We start from the raw sequence: 5,592 nt of genomic DNA, 5'->3' as shown, positions 1-5,592 counted from the left end.
ATCAAGTAACGAGAGAATGGATCAGAGAAACAAATGAACATTGGTTCGTCTAAATCAATGTTAGGGTCCAGCGTTCTGCCATATAATAATGGAAGTGCTCTGTGGCTTTTTTTACTACGTTCGCATACTAAGGTAAAAAATAGCTACTCCGTGCCTAATAAGGTAAGAATGAGAGCGTTTCAAATACTCTTACCCATTTGTTAAAAAACAAAAAAGAAAATAAGATTCCTAGTTTTTCCCCTTAGACCTGAGCACAGGCCACGATTCACTTGCCAAATTTTCTCTCAGTGGATTGTTTTCAAAAGTTTTATTTCTAGATTCATTACAGTATTCCCAAGGAAACTAATCTTTTTTTGTGCTTTACAAACAGCACAAATGTCATTATGACGTATTTTGGTAACTCAGTATGTGGTGAATAAACCCTGATACCTGGTATATCCATTCCTAAATGCGAGAAAAAAAACACCAACTATAAAATTTTAGATGAATAAACCCAAGCAATTACCTTTTCAAAAAGAGTTAAAGTCAGTATGCTTTACAAAAGCTAAACGTTGTGGGCCAGTGGACTTTTATTGTTCTTATTCAACAATCATTTATTGGTCACTATGTCTGGACCAGCTCTGTCCAACAGAAATTCCTGTGGTGACGGAAATGTTCTGAATGGACATAGTCCAACATGGTAGCCACCAGCCACATGTGGTTATTGAGCACTTGAAACGTGGCTCAGGAGAAACACAATCTTTCATTTCACTTAATTTTAATTAATTTAAATTTAAATAGCCACATGTGGCTAATGGTACCTTACCGGATAGTGCAGATATAGAATAGATGTCAATGTTTTAAGATAGAAAGATGAGCATGATTTGGCTTTTCTCCCCCAAATCTACAGAGTAACGGGAAAAATAAAATGCATACATAATTTTACATAAAAATCCTGATCAAATTTATATGGAACTTAATAATAAGATAAAAGTTATATGGAAGAGAAAAGTCCCCAAATTGCCAAGGTAACTCTGAACAGGAGGAGGGTGAGGGGAGAGAAGAGGTGAGACTTGTCCTACCAGATACTAAGAATCATCATAGAACTATCATGATTAATAGTAAAGTATTGTCACAGAGAGAGACAAATGAACAGCAGTAGAACAGCCCAGAAGCCTGTTTGTGCAGGATTTTTTTTTTCTTTTTGGCAAGATGCAGAAAGCAGAAACTATAAAGAAAAACGATACATTTTACTATGAGAATTCAAACTTCTTGTAGTCACCAAGACAACATAAATACAGTTAAAAGACAAGCCACAGACTAAGGAGATAGAACATACACAGCTGACAAAGGAGCAGGATAAACACATATACAAATAACTTCCCAAAACTTCGGTAAGAAAAAACAAGTAACAAAGAGAACACAGGCAGAGGATATGAGAGGGTGATTCGCAAGAGATGAATCTGAAAGATGAATACGTGTCAAATGTGCTCAGTTACAGGAAATGAGCTAGATCCATATTTATCAAGGCTAATAGGTCTCAAAAATATAATGTGGGGACTTCCCTGGTGGCGCAGTGGTTAAGAATCCACCTGCCAATGCAGGGGACGTGGGTTCGAGCCCTGGTCTGGGAAGATCCCACATGTCGCAGAGCAACTAAGCCTGTGAGCCACAACTACTGAGCCCACATGCTACAGCTACTGAAGCCTGCGTGCCTAGAGCCCGTGCTCTGCAACAAGAGAAGCCACCGCAATGAGAAGCCCGCGCACTGCAACAAAGACCCAACGTAGCCAAAAATAAATAAATTCATTAAGAAATATATATATAAAAAATGTGGAGTAAAAAAGAAAAGTGACAGAAAAATAGAGTATCGTACCACTTATGCAAACTTCAAAGCACCCCAAGTACTGCAGAGGTTTCCCTCGCTGTCTGAAAGTAGAGCTTTTCTTACGAAAACTTTGCTAAGCCAAAATGGCAAAAAGCGAAGAAGCAGCTACCTTAGGACACACCTTGCTAACAGATGCAGAAAAATAAATTGCAATGAAGCACAGATGCTCAGAGATAGTTCAAAGCTATGCCGGCTTGAAGCTGAGATGCTGCATGTAGTTTCTGGGGAAGGAGCTTGGCAGGGGTGAGCACTCCTTCTATAATGACTTGCCGCAAATCAAGAGGTGAACGCTGTTTTCGATTTTCATCTTTTATCATAAAGTGAAAATCCTCTTTGATTTCTTACGGTTAGGAAGAACAGGTGCTAATGTAGGTCTTTCATAAAAGTAAAGTGGCATAAGGCAAACTTTTGTTTTTTATTTGTTTTTGTTTTGTTTTTTTTGCCATACGCGGGCCTCTCACTGCTGTGGCCTCTCCCATTGCGGAGCACAGGCTCTGGACGCACAGGCTCAGCGGCCATGGCTCACGGGCCCAGCCGCTCTGCGGCATGTGGGATCTTCCCGGAGTGGGGCACGAACCCGTGTCCCCTGCATCGGCAGGCGGACTCCCAACCACTGCGCCACCAGGGAAGCCCATAAGGCAAACTTTTGAAGAGCAAGGGACACTTGTCTAGTGTTTGTGTGTAGTACCTAGGTATAAAAGGGATTAAAACATAGAGGAGATGAATAACGACTTCATGATAACTATACCTGGGCAAGAGACGGCCTGAATCTTCATCAGAGGGGCCACACTTTCGCCTTCCTCTCCCCTACAGCCAAGGGCTTGTACCCACCTGAAGCCCATCCCCCTTCCCATCCTCCTGTCTCACACCAACACGCTGGGATCTGAGATCCCAGGTTTCCCTGCTCAGTGGTCCTGAGCCCTCTTCCTGAGCCTGTGTGGCCTTTTCCCCAGGCCCACCTTCTGAAGAAAGGGTCTGGTAGCTGCCCTGGGAGGAAGGGAGGGGACAGGGGACAGGACCTGAAGGCATATGAAGGAGACTTCAGCTGTGTCTAGGAGTGTTAGTTCTTTATAACAATGTACCTAAAGCACGATAAATGACACTTGCTAATTCTGGGGAAGGGTGGTATTTTTGTACAACTCTCTTTATTAATAGTCAACTTACATAGAGCACTTATCATGTTTCGAGTACTGTTTTAAGCGATTTGCATAAAAAATGAAAAGGTGTCATTGCTACTCAGTTTTACAGAAAAGGCTAAATAACTTGCCCACGTCACTCACCATAAAGAGTAGAAGGGGATTTGAACATAGCAGGTTTGGCTCCAAATTCCATGATCTTAGCAACTGCTCTAGGTCTACTTGTCCAAATGCTCAGATTACTTCATTTAAAAAAAAAAAAAAGGAATTAAAGTTAAAATAGCCTGACAACTGCAATACAAAGAAAAATGTAGTAAAATTCCTTAAGAAGGTTCTTAGATGTGTTAGGAGCACAGACAAGGACGGCAGACATGACTTGGGGAAGAAGGCCGTTTCGGCGGTTGGGGAGGGCTCGGCGGAGGGGATGCGGACTTTCGGCCCAGGCCTTGCTGGGCAGTGGCTGCGAGGGCAGGAGAGTGAAATGCCAGGAAGAGGAAACTTCTTTGTGTGGACAGGCACAGATTTAGGAAAGTTAAAGAAGGATTTGAGAATTAGCAAGTCGTCGTGTTTGGCTGTCACATGGGGGGACAACTTGGTGAGGGACATAGGTTGGGATCTTGAAAGGGAGCGTGAGAAATGAGTATTTTATTTGGAAACCAAGGCAAGCCCTTGAAGGCAGCACCTCCGAGCTGCTCCGTGGGAAGACAACAGTGCAGCCTGGCTGGAAGGACAGCAGCGCAGGTGAGGAGCCCCTAGGGTCACTGCGAACAAAGTTGGTTAACAAAGTTGGTGGACGAGGAGAGGAGGCCGTGCCTGTGGGGGGCAGGGGAGGAGGGAGGTGTCAGGAAGCATCCAGTTGTCCCACCAATATTTATGGAGCACGTACTAGGTGGTGGCAATATAGAGATGAACAGAACAACACTTTCTGTCCTCGTGAAACCTGCCTTCTGAGTGGAGGCGGGGGCAAAAGTAAGAAAAATAATACATTTAGTAAACAAAGGGATAAAAATATGCATATGTTAGAGGGTGATAAGCACTTTGGAGACAGATAAAACAGGGAAGGGAGCTGGGGGCTTGCCTGTGTGTGTGTAGGTGTGTACTGGGGCAGGGGTGGTGGGGAGATGGCCAGGAGGGGTGAGCTGAGGGCACCTTTGAGTAAAGGCCTGAGGAGTGCTGGGTGTTGAGATGATATTGAGAGTCTGAGTCTTGGGGTGGGACCATGGTTACCCCAAAAGAGAGGGCAGAGGAGGAGCTGGGTGGGAGGAGGACAGATTGAGTCTGGGGTCCCAGGGGGCAGTCAATAATATGGACTACACCCTGGAGCTTGTGTACACACAGAAGTCGCTGCTAACCAGGTGACAGATGAGCTTCAGTAGCTGGGAACAAGGATGACAGAACAGTGAGAACTCTCATTCAGTGAGCCCCTCATGTGTGCCCACCTGCCACCAGGTGTTTTATCCTTCCTAGTACCCAGGATCCTTAGGACATCCCTGCACAGTATTAACTCAGCAGCAAATAAGAACGACAGTAATAAGAGCTAACATGTGAAAGGGCAGACTGTGCGTCGGCAGGCACTTTATGTGTAATAATTCATTCAATCCTCACAGCGACCCCAGGAAGGTATCAGTCTCATTTGACAGATGAGAAGACTGGGCTGGCCCGGTAAGGTGCCCAAGGTCACAGCTGGTGAACGGAGGCAGCCTGGCTCCAGTCCTTGCTCTGGAAGGAGGAAAAGTCAGCCTGCGCTCTACCGGCCTCTCTACTCTCTGAGGAAAGTGAGCTAAGGGTAGAACGCTTTTCAGACGGCTGGGGTGGGGTTCTGGGCAGAAGAGCTGGAGAAATTCTCAGAAGATACGTCTTGAGGGGGGAGGCTGGGCCAGGGCAGGGAGGGCGCTGTTAGGAGGGCAGGGTGAACAGCATAGCTGAAGGCTGCAGCCGCGAAGGGGCTTTTAACCCGGCCCGGGGAGGGCATCCGAGTGTGGACATGGACACAGCAGCCTGGACGCGGAGCAGAGGCCAGGACGCCAGATCGCACACAGCTCTGCGGATCTCTGGGAGCGAATAAGGGAGCTAAAAACAACGATTGAAACCAACCAACAAACACCCTTTCTGGGGATTTCAGGGCCAAGAGCGAAAGCCTTGGCTAAAGAAACCTGTAAGGGGCTGAGGTCCGTTCCCACTTAGAACTCCAGGACTCTGAACAAGACGCCTCACACCCCTGTGGGTTGCCCAGCTGCTCTTTTGAAAAAGTTGGACGCTCTCTGAGATGTCGCCAAAATCTAATCCCGCGTGGTCCTAGCTCTGCTGTCGGTCCACTGCTCTGGGATCCGGCTGCCCGGCCCCAGGGGTGCGCCGGGCGTCTCTGCTCACCCAAGGGACGATAACTGGCGGGGTGTGGGGGGAAGGGGGCTCCCCCGGCACGGGCGCGGGACCCGGGGCGCGCGCGTCGCCGGTCCCCTAGGCGGCACCCCGGACCACCTAGAGACCGAGTCCCAGGAGCCTGGGAGTCGCTGGGTGGCCCTGGAACTTTCTTCTCTGGAGCCCGATCCGGGACCGCCCGCAGAACAGGCTGCTGGCAAGGACCAAATG

This window comes from Aethalodelphis obliquidens, unplaced genomic scaffold, assembly GCF_003676395.1.
Source record: "Aethalodelphis obliquidens isolate GAN/ISIS:26980383/991018 unplaced genomic scaffold, ASM367639v1 scaffold3, whole genome shotgun sequence".
Lineage (NCBI taxonomy): Eukaryota > Metazoa > Chordata > Mammalia > Artiodactyla > Delphinidae > Aethalodelphis > Aethalodelphis obliquidens.
This window is presented reverse-complemented; position numbering follows the sequence as displayed.